Source organism: Mchenga conophoros, linkage group LG19 (assembly GCF_057382185.1).
Source record: "Mchenga conophoros isolate Kocher_MC1m ecotype Shallow Benthic linkage group LG19, M_conophoros_male_GT1.1, whole genome shotgun sequence".
Lineage (NCBI taxonomy): Eukaryota > Metazoa > Chordata > Actinopteri > Cichliformes > Cichlidae > Mchenga > Mchenga conophoros.
The window spans coordinates 4,868,299-4,880,575 of NC_140544.1; positions in this window are offsets into that span (position 1 = coordinate 4,868,299).

Here is a 12,277-nt window from a genome sequence, read left to right on the forward strand (position 1 = left end):
TGTGCCGAGTATGCCGAGTAAGATTTAATACATTTATTCTATTATTGTAATATGGAAATTTTTATATCTGAGATAAACAATATTAATACAGTGGAACCCTGACTTACAAAATTAATTCGTTCCCGAGGGTCTTTCGTAAGTCGAAAATTTTCGTAAGTCGAAGCACCCATCGCACCCATTGCTAACTGCAACAACAATACGTCGCTCAAGTGGAACAGCGAAGCGCAAGTACGAAAGCCAAGGGGGTTTTCACATGATTCGGAAGGCATTGTGGGCATTCTGGGCTCAGCCAATCAGAGCCAGCAGATTTCGTAACACGGGCAGAAATATTGCCGTTCGGTGCCTTCGTAACTTGAATTTTTCGTTTAACGGGGTATTCGTAAGTCGGGGTTCCACTGCCTATATTTAAGGTTCCAGGGTGTCAGAATAAAAGCAGCAGGATAAAAGGTTCGAGGCAGGACTAAAAGATTAAACATTAACCCAGACAACTAAAGCATCCACAGAACATTTTGTTCTCTGCTGGAGGTGTACACCAGTCACTTGGTGAGTCTATTAGCAATATTTCATAAAGTACCTCAGTTCACCTGTATCGCCATAGCAACCTCAGCCTGTTTTTAATTGGAGCCTGAGGCCAGTCTGCATCCCTTTCATCTTCCATACACACACACACAGATGCACTTATTATCTCAATCGCTCACACCCACACACACCATCACACACTCTGGGGCGTTGGCTCCCGGTGGGACGGAATGACGATGAGTGGGCGTCAGCAGTCTTGATCTTAGAGGTTCAATATGGAGTTAAATTCTTGCTTCACTGAAAAGGTTTCCTCCATTCAGGCTTCAAAAACATCTGTATTGCAATTCTGAATATACAAAAATGTCTGCTCAATATCCATCGATCCCATTTTCTTATCTGCTTAAAGGCCCACCATGTTAGTAGATCATTAGTGCTACTCAGAGCTTTGCAGCTTCTATATGTTGAAGCTGTGTTAGCTCTTATATTTGACCTACACAAAATGCCGCTGCTGTAAGGTGAAGAGCTGTTGGCTTTCATCAGGACTGACTTGAAGTACATTTCCGCAGACTGTGCATTCATTCATTTTCCATATTTCTTTGCTCTAGGCGGCATAAAAACGTGAGGAGGAGGACCTGCTTGAGGTGGAAGGGGTTGTTATTCAGTAAACCCCACCTATACTGCGTGATCCCCTGCAGCACCATTTAAAACCCAACATATACAAATACATACACAATGCCTGGACCCTACAACCGATACACTCCTGTCAAAAGTAATAATATCTATGCTTTTCTTGTTATTGCATGAAGACGTGTGCCATCTTAGCCTCACTGAGGACAACGTTTGGTGAAGGGGCAGCGTCTCACATTTTATGCTTTCTACAGGCTCTAAACAGCAAAAATTCCTTTTCTTTTCCACACTAGAGCACAAACAACAGCCATCTCTGCATGTTTCCTTTGATGCACTTTCATACCTGCGAGCCAAGCACGACCCAAAAATAGACAACTCACAGACTACATCTCTAAAAGCCTTGTTTAGAGGAGAAGGGTTGGACCCTGCATGGTTTTTGTATTAGAGCCCAGATCTTGTTAAATATAATTCTTAATTAAAAACATGAACGCTAAGCACACTTTAGCTTTTGTCTCATTTGTCTTGGTGTGTTGTTCTAAATAAGGTTTTTGCACATTTTTGCTTCAAGTAGTTCCAAGCATTTTTACATGAGTCACCAACTGATGTGGATCCCTACTTTTTTCCTGAAAAACAAAGAAACAAAAAATCAAACATCTTCTTTATCCTCAGCAAGGGCTGCTGTCATGAAATCCCCATAGTAGATATATAAAAAATGCTGTTTTGCCCACATCCTGCTACATCACCATGTTGATGTTACAATAAGCCAAAAATAAATAAATCACTGCATCTGGGTTTATGCACCGCCTCCATCAGGTCAGACTGCACATGCACGTCCTTCATAGCTTCCTACACAATATTCTGGTCACAGAAAACATATTATTATTATTATTATTTTACATAATCATGTTTGAGTTTGTTATTGCAGGGACTGCAACTATGACCATGGCTGATAAGGAGCAGCAGCTCTGACCCATCTGGATATGCGCCGTCTGCAGCAATGTTTAGGTGGTTGGAAAGTGTCAAAGTGCACTGCAAAAAGAGGATAACTGTTATACTCTCCACACGCCATACCTTTGCTTTCATCAAGGAGGATCACAAAAGGTAAAAATTTTCTTGTTATTTAACGACTATGTAGTATTTAAGATTCTTGTGCATGGCCCCTGCTTATTTTAAAGGAATCATGAAAAATTGTGGTTTAGTGGGATTTATATAGTGGGTTGTGGGTGTAAGGACTGTCATGATATGGATGCGGCACGTTAGTGCTAACAGCTGTGTGAAGTTTGGGTCTCTCACTATACAACTGGTTAATGTTGACAAACACCAATTATGAACAGAAAGAAATGATTTTATCTTCCTTGTAGCCATAGATTATGCACACACACACACACACACACATACACATACACATACACACACACACACACACACACACATACACATACACACACACACACACACACACACACACACACACACACACACACACACACGTACACACACAACACAGACATCTGGGCGTCTGTCCTGAAGGCTTGAGGGACTCTTGTGAACCACAAAGCTTATTAACCCTGGAACATGCACGCACAAACTCACAGACAAAACACACAATCAAACCCATGCATCAACGGGCATATGAATGCACTGTCTCGTCACACACACCGACCTATAACAAGACAAAGGGACGCTCTATCTTTTAACAGGAGAACTGAACAGGGCGTTGTACTCTATCTTTGTTCTGTTTCAAACCAGTGGTGCACACACAGTATCATGGGAAATGAGAGGAGCGGGAGGGGCTCTCAGTTTCCCCTGAAAATACAGAGGAAAGGAAAGGAAAAGAAAGGAAAGGAAATGAAAGGAAAGGAAAGGAAAGGAAAGGAAAGTCCTAATGTGTGCTGAGGTGTTTGCATTTACACTTAAATAATTCAATAAAAGAAATCATCCAGCTAAAATGAATGAGAGAATAAGTATGTCATCATGGAGTTGCGGTTTGATCATCATCCAGGTGAACTGCAGAATAGATTCTTGTTATGCAAATGGGATTTTCTTAATATGATCACAATTCCGTAATAACTTTGCACGTTTGCCTACCACTCAACAAAAGAGTACTCCATACTTTTTCTGATTGTAGAGGAGAGTTCATTTTCCTACCTTTCCTAAAGAACACAAGATACAATTTGTTCATTGCACTTCTCAGCAGTCTAGCTAAGCTAATGCTAAAAGATTTGACACTTCCATCTATAAACGGCATGAGGTTACATTATTTACACAGCTAACTGTTTACACATTGTTTGATTACAATTATTATTTGCATGTTTAGATTCTTAAATGTTGATGTGCTTGTGTTTAAAGCAGCTTGTTGAATCTACCCTAGTGGATTCCCACTTTAAGCTCAAGATATGACCTTGTAGCTTCTGACTTGTGAGATCAGTCAGGGACTGATCATGGAAGTTGAGCAGTGGAGTTAAATGACCGTGAAGAGTAAAGTTATCTGCATCATCATCCATTTCTGCTCATTATACAGGATGTCCCAGGTAAAACAGGACGGTTTTCAAAGATCAATAAAAGCACAAAATTACAACAGAGAGATGTCAAACTTCTGGAAAATATTCTCATCTATGCATTCAGTACTTGGTTGAGGCTCCACTTGTGTGGTGTGGCAGGGAGGCAATCAGTTTGTGTCACTGCTAAGGTGTTATTGACACCTGGCTTACTTTATTGGCTTTTGGCTTGTCTTTATTATTGGGTCGGGTGTTGACTAAATAATCAAGCACAATCATAACATCCATCCATCTGCTTCCACTTATCCTTTTCAGCATCACGGGGGGCACTGGAGCCTATCCCAGCTGTCTTAGGGCAAGAGGCAGGGTACACCGTGGACAGGTCGCCAGTCTGTCACAGGGCTAACAGAGACAACCATTCACGCTCACATTTACTCCCACTCACAGCATTTTACAGTATTTTAGTGTTTCCAGTTAACCTATCCCCACTAACTACATGTCTTTGGACTGTGGGAGGAAGCCGGAGTACCCGGGGAGAATCCATGCAAACACAGGGAGACCATGCAACCTCTGCACAGAAAGACCCAAAAAACCATTTGGTAGTTTAGGCACCAAGTCCTGCTGGAAACGTGTTAGTATGTCCATAAATCTTGTCAACAGACAGTATAAAGTGCTCTGGTAGAAGTCTTCAATGACTGAGTGACCAACCACCAATGCCAGCAGATCACATGATGCTCCAAATCATCCAGTTACACTGTAAGTGCCTTGGCTTCTTCCTCAGACTCGTGGACCTTTAGTTCCAAATGTTTGGAAAATTATCTTTTATCTGAAAAGACTTTGGACCACAGAGCTGCAGTCCAGTTCTGTTTCTCTTCAGTCCATGCTTGCTATTGATGTTGTGTCTTAAACAAGAGAGAAGGAGTGGCTCAATATTAGGAAAACAACAGTTGCAGAAGCTTTCCTGAAGACATCTGTGTGTGGTGACTCTTGATGCACTGACACCAGCCTTAATCCACTCCTCATGAACAATGTCTAGGTCCTTCAATCAACTTTTCTCAACTGTGATGGCTGCACTTACAGCCACACAGTGGTAATACCCACCATGTTAGTGTAGAGGCTTATAAGTAACATTGCATTCACATTTGTCTTTCTTTAAATATAGGAATTTATTTACAGGACAATAAATAACTGGTTTTGGTTTAGAGTTAATTCACATATCCACATAACACTGCATTCTAAAATAAGTGCGCACATTTTAGTTTACACTGTTATGTATGATTAATCTTTTGTTTTCTGAGTTACCTTAGTTGCAGCTGTTCCAGTCCCTTGATTAAGGAGCCAAGAGGTGGAAAAGGGGCGGAGCAAGCTTTAAAGGAAGACTGCAAATTGGTTCATGCTATAACTCGGGACCATGGGAGGGGGGGGGGATTGGAGTTCATTATGTTAGGTTTAGTTAGGTTTTGTGTGTTTTACCCCTTCTTGTGTTTTTTGTGGGCTGATCAGCCACTATTTAAGTTTCCCCTTTGTCTTGTTAAGTTAGGTCAGTTTGTTGGAGTTGTCAGTAGTGTTGTCAACTTTGAGTAGTGTTGTGTTATTTTGACCTCTTTTATAGGCCCAAGATTTTGATTCTTTTTGCATGATTTAACCAATTATGTTTTTTGGGTTACATAAAAATCTTTTTTTTTTTGGACTTTAACCTGTGCCTAAGTTTTCTTTCACTGCTCGGTCCATCACACAACAATCCTCTTAACAGGTCATCCCTGTTGCTTGTGCACCTTTTCCTTCCACTCGTTTTTCCATTAACATGCTCAGATACGTCACTGTGTAAGCAGCCAGCCTTTTCTACACTGACCTTTTATGCCTTGTCACAGATAAGCAGATAGTCACCATTTACCCCTGTGCATGGTGGGATGGGTGAGTGAATACTTTTGGTAACATAGTGTATTTATGGTTGAAATAAACTGGGATTGACCTTAAACATTTTTCTGTGCTCACTCTGCCAAAATGACTGAAAATCAAATCAAGTTCTTAGATTACATGTGCTAAATTATATATGATTGACTCCACAGACACAAATATCACTCAAGGTAAATTTAAAGACTGGATAAAAACCTCTAACTCTGCAAACCCAATGAGTGGATCGGGAGGGAGAGGTGAAAAAAATGAGAAGGGAAGAAGTTTATTTTTTTTACCTCATTCTTGAGAAGATGAAGACAGATTACTGGAGAAGTGTGGGGTTGATGCCTTAAAAACAGGACACACATACACACATATGTTCACAGTGACACAGTACAATTGAAACCAGCTGCTGCTGTTTATCCGACCACAAGCAATGCAGCTGTTGCCACGGGAACAAGGCTACACTCTGGGGCTGTGGGCAGAACAGTGATCGCAAGGTCAAGGAGAAGTGTGTCCATGGAGAGGAACAAAAAGTATGTGGGGGAGACTTTCTTTGAAAAGAGAAATGTGAAGAATCTTTGACCTTACTTCTGAAGAACCAAATAAAGAAAAGGACCCTCCGAAAACTAGAAAGTCACTCCTGACTGCCAAACTAGGCAATAACCCTTGTCCTGGTAAAGGCAACCATTCAGGAAAAATATCAAGACTTCACACTGTTTCACAAACATTGACTTTTTATTGCAGCACTCAGTTTCTTTCATGTGGTACCTTTGCAGAAAAGAATGATTTTTTGAAAACAGTTGGGTAGTGTAAGTGCAAACACTAGGTTGACATGAATAATCACATTCTTCAAAGACCATTTGTGTCATTTTGTAACAGCGCGCATACAATGTCAAGGTATAGCCAGTGTAAGCAGTCTTAGCACCAGCAGCCTTCCCACCCTGCAGGTTAATCTCCAAACACTCGTGCAAATCGTTGTTCCCCTTTTCTCTAGTTGGGTCTGACATAGTCTCCATCCAAATCTTTCTGCAGAAAGTTCTGCAGAACCACCCTGCTTAGTCATAGTCGTACTTCTTACTTTGCTTGTTTTAAATTTTCAGTCATCATACCTCATGCGGAATCATACCTCTTTAAAAACTGGTTCAAAACTCCATGAGTTGTAGTGATTTTAATTGTGCACAGACCTCCTGGCTTTATAAACATGGTATATTAGGAGCATTGGCTCCAGAGTAGTAGAAGTAAGGAACAGGCTGAACCCTGAAGTTGTAGTTTGTATTTATCAGAAATCAGCTGGCGCTCTAGAAGGGACTGTTCTGTCTCAATTTCTTCTCATCCAGCATTCTTTATACTACACATACAATACAGAAACAGTTGACTTACAGAAGTTTTTCAGTGGCTTGGTAGTTTCTGGAGCACCAGAACAGCATCAGAAGGTGGTGGAAAGCCTTATGGACACATAACTGGACTATGCAGGGTTCACTGGAAGCAGACCCCTGACACTCCTCACACAGATACAACTTTGTGTCTGTGGATTTTGTAAAATCCATTTTGTAAAATCCACAGAATTTTACAAATTCTCAGGAAAATTCAAAGTCTTGTCCTTCCCCATTTGCATCATTATCTAGCAGATGGTGGCTTGTGTCATTTTCTACATTATAGTGTCCGGGGACACAAGTCTGATCAATCACATTTACTTGTTGCTTACCTGGGGAACACCTCCCACCAGGATGCATTATGGAAGAATGCAGTCTGATGCTTTGGGCAATGTTCTGCTGGGAAACCTGTCATCCATATGAATGTTACTTTGACACATACCACCTACCTAAGCATTGTTGCATAGCATGTACATCGTTTGATGGAAATGGTACTCCCTGATGGCCGTGGCCTCTTTCAGCAGGATAATGCACCAGGCTACAAAACAAAAATGGTTCAGGAATGGTTCGAGGAGCACATCAATGAGGTGTTGATCTGGCCTCCAAGTTTCCCACATCTCAGGGATGTGCTGGGCAAATATGTCAGATTCATGGAGGTCTCGTTGCTAAAGATTTAAAGGATCTGTTGCTCACATCTTGGTGCCAGATACCACGGCACGCCTTCTAGTGGAGTCCACGCCTGGATATGTCAAAGCTGAGGACCAACACAATATTAGACAGGCGGTCATAATGTGACTGGTCTAGAAGCTTTTTGCATTTTTTGGGGTTTTTTTACTCTAGCTTCAACATTTTTTATTAAAATTTATTTGATTTATTTGATTAAATTTAGCTCAAAAAAGATAAGAGAAAGATTAAATGGTGCAGACTTGACTTTACCAAACAAAGCTACACATATGAATGGTTTGACTGAAATTAAATGCTCTGATGTTTTTTCTTTTGAAGTTTGTTGATATAAGTGATATAGCTTCAGCACACAGGTTCTCATCATCTTCATTTTTTCACTTCCATTGTTTACAAATCAAAGGTTTCACCTGTGTTCCTGAACACAGTTGCAGCAGAAGAAGAAGATGGGAGGGAACCGGTGTTTGTTTCTGTGTTTGTAAAAGTCAGCTCTCTCCCACTCATTTTCATCTTCTTCTTCTTCTTTTGCTTATTCTCTAATTTGGGAATGCAGGATGTGGTTTTCATAACAATGCGGAGCTATATTTCATTTCATTGCTGACTGAGGCACAAACACACACACACACACATACACACATATAAATATGTCTGTAATAATCATCTTTCAGTGCAGAAACTTGCTGGTTTTTATAGAAAACACACACTCGCACACATACTTGTAGGGGTGTTTGCCACAATGAGCAGCAAGCACAAATTCATGCACAGAAATCTGGAATAGGGCATTAACATTCCCTGACTTTCACTCACACACAGACTCGCTCATTATCCAGTCACACACACAGACACACACACATATTCGTAAGTGTTATGTGTATTTCACATTATGCAAATATGCAACACTGACTGAACACTGGCACAAAAGCATCTCGATGAAACACACACATACACACACACACACACACACACAAAGGAGGAAGAGGAAAGTGGAAACGCTCCTGGAGGAGTAACACAAGTAATTCAACTGCAGCAGATCTTGCGGTTACTTAGATTTTGAAAACTGTGAAGAAAAATATTTGATCTCTTTTCATTACACAAACAAAATTACAACTAAATAAAACGTCAGATTTTAGAAGGCTTGCATTTTTGGCAAGACATATGCACAGTTTGATACAAAGCCTTGTATAACCATGCTAATCGCACTGGTAACAGACAGCATATTGTACAAAAGAAGATGAAAAATCAATTATGTGTTCATGCTAATATCCATCTACACATCACTATGCTCTCAAAAGGAATGAGAGCCTTTCAGGAAGCAGTCAGCCTTCCTTTATCAGACGTGTGGTAGATGTGGACGCTCTTTGGTTTTCCTCTTGGCGTCCACCGTTGTCCAAGTTCTTTCCGCCATGTTGAAGCAGACTTTGGTGCTGTGCAAGTAAACAGTCCATGCTAAAATTGGCCTGACTCAAAAAGAAAAAAGGAATTTAAAAAAAATTCAGCAGCGGGCTTTTTCCTCATTTGGTGAGTGTATCAGAAGTGTTCGGCAATCAGCAGTAAATCAGCGTACACGAACCCTCTTAAAAAGGGACACAGTCAATCAGTTGTTCAATGGACCTCAGTCTCCATTTAGATAAATGTTTTGCTATGTTTTGTTAAGGCTGAGGGCAACTCTGGACTTCCTTAAATACAGCCTTCAATTATGCAAGAAGGACGGGGCACTTGGTGGCCTGCAGCGTAAACAGAAAACAACCCAAACCTGTGTACATAGATGCAAAAAAAGGAATAGAATGAGAAATAATGATAACATAAAATAACCAGATGGCTCTGGAAAAGAAAGTCTGATGGTTGATAAACATTTCTTTTACTTGTTCTACCTTTTCGATTGATTATGTATGAAAGCTGCTTGTTTTGTAAGGAGGGCACCTGTTAAATATGGAAAGGTTTTCATGAATTTGTCAACATTAGGCAAGACAGAAGTTAACATATCCTGAATCTGTAATATATTCCACCCTGTTATATTATTCATCTCTCTCCTCAGTGACAATTACTTGCACAAAGAAGAAAAACTGAAAACACATCTATCTCTTTTTTACCTCCTGGGTCTGGCACAGAGGGGGAAGAAAAAGAGCGAAATAGCTGGCAGAAACACAATTTGACAGAATACACTCAGGAAACAGTGTTTTATGTGCATGTGAAGTTTTCCCATGAGCCGAGGATGAGAAGCTTCACCTCATCTCCTCCCGTCTGTCTGCTTCATTTCCTGAGCTGAAATAGAATTGACTTCCTGATACAAGGTTAAATGAGTTTGATGTCAATTCTCCACAGAGGTACGCACAGAGAGAGAGGGTTAGTCAGTGAAATTAATATGTTGAGTGATGGGTCGACATCCTCCCGCTGGGTTTACCTGCATGTGTGTGTGTGTGTGTTTAGCATCCATGATTTCAAAGCAGCGTTGTGCAGTCAGACATCTTGCGATCTCAGCTCTCAGCTCACACACCATAAACTGACAGTGTCTCTAGTTTACGCAGAATAGTGTAAAGACTGAAGTGATGGAGCTGCCAGAGAGGCAACAGTAACTCAGATAAGCTGTTTGCTGACCTGAGCAGAAAAGCAGCTCAGGCTCACAACGCTCACGTCCAACCTTGAGCCAAAGCCTTGTGTCAACAGTCTGGAGCGCTGCTGGTGGTTTAATGGTGCAGCGAATGCTCTTTGGCACACTTTGTGCTCCTTAGTACCGATCGATCATTGTTTAAATGGCAAAGCCTGTCTGAATATTGCTGCCATAGCTGCCACGTGGTCAGTTTAGGATAATACAATGTGTCAAAATTCATATCTAAATAGTCCGATGAACATGACAGAATTCAGCTGACTCCTCAATCACCTGAGCTTAATCTAGTACCACATCTCTGACATTTAGCAGCGTGAATGTGCAGAAATGTCATGCAGCCATGTCAGCTATGGAGAAGAATCCCAAAGTAAGGTGTTATCTCGTGGAGTTGAACACTCTCCTATTTTTGACTAGCTAGTTTTTTAGTAACAGTAGTTCATCTTAGACTTCTTTTTTCTTCCATTAGGATTATAATCAAGTGTTGTGATCCTGATTAGATTCATCCAGTGTGTTATTTGTAGAGAATTTTCAAATCAAAGAATCCAGGCACCAAAAAGCCCCTTCATGTTCCATGTTGCTGCAGGGATCATGGGTGCCTAATTCAGATCCCCAAGTGAAAGTAATTAGTAATTCACTGATGGAAAGTTAATCATTTATTCACAGAGAGAAGTTAACTATACACGATAAAACACAAAGCAGTGACATGACACAAATCCAATCCATGGAAAAAAAACCTCATTAGACTAAAAACAGCCTGAAAAAGATGCAGAGCAACCAAAAAGACACAAAATAACAACAAAGAGATTTTAAAAAAAAAAGAGACACAATATGATCACAAACAGATACAAAATTACCTCAAAGAGAAACCAATTAAAATTACTCTAAAGGTTTTTAAAAACCTTGTTTTAGTTCAGTCGTATTCGATGATGGGTCCAGACTTTGACTATAGGCCAGTGCGAAAACTTAATTTTGTTTTCTGAATCATTCAGAGGTGGGCTTATAACACGAGTGTGCTTGAGCTTGACAGTGCAAAATAATCCTTCAGGATCTTCTGGTAAAGAGCAGTTTATGGTTTCATCAGTTATGACAAATCATCCAGATCCTGCAGCAGTAAAACAGCCTCAGACCATCACACTACCACTACCTTGTTTGACTGTTGCTATGATGTTGTTTTTATGAAATGCTGTTACTTTTTTACGCCAGATGTAACGGGACTTGAACCTTCCAAAAAGTTCCACTTTTGTCTCGTCCACATAATATTTTCTTAAACTCTTGGGGAGTTTGGGGGAAGAGTTAGATGACCCTTTGTGGAACTTTTATGGTCAGCAGTGGTTTTGGCTAAGAACTCACCCATGGATGCCATTTTTGTTTTGTCACTTTTCTTATTGTTGAACCATGAACACTGACCATGACTGAGTGAGGCCTGGATGAGTCATCAATAGAGTAATTCTGGTAGGCCAACCACTCCTGGGAAGTTTTCTCCATTTGTGGATAACGGCTCTCACTGGATTCTCTGGAGTCTTAGAAAATAAAGTCACTGGATTACATTTGACTGAGATTCAAATTTGTCTGATGACCTGAAACATGCATGTGTGACAAATATGCAAATAAAATTATAATTAAGGAGGAAAATACTTTATCATAGCACTGTAAACGTTTTGTTTCATTTTGTATTCGTCTGTTACATCTATTTTACATATAAAACGAAGCAAAAACAAAAAGCAGCCTTCATTCTTTTGTGAAAAGCAGAGAGGCCTTTGTGTACGGGCTGATTCACACACATACCGAGTGGGGAGGGGGAGTTCTCTGGAAAACTGACAGAAATCAGCAGACAACTCAGATAAGAAATCATTGTTCATTCCTTGTGTGTATGTGTCTGTGTATGAACCTGTATGTCGCTGTAACGCTGTGTGGATGAACAGAAATGTGCCGAAATTCTTAGTTGAGACGAGTAGCAGTGAATGTAAGGTCCTCTAAAGTGACAGAAATGTGTGTTTTATGTGTGGGTGTAGTTCTGCGCCAACACACTCAGACATTTCACAGCTGTGGTCAACAGTTTCTGGCAGAGAGCGTGT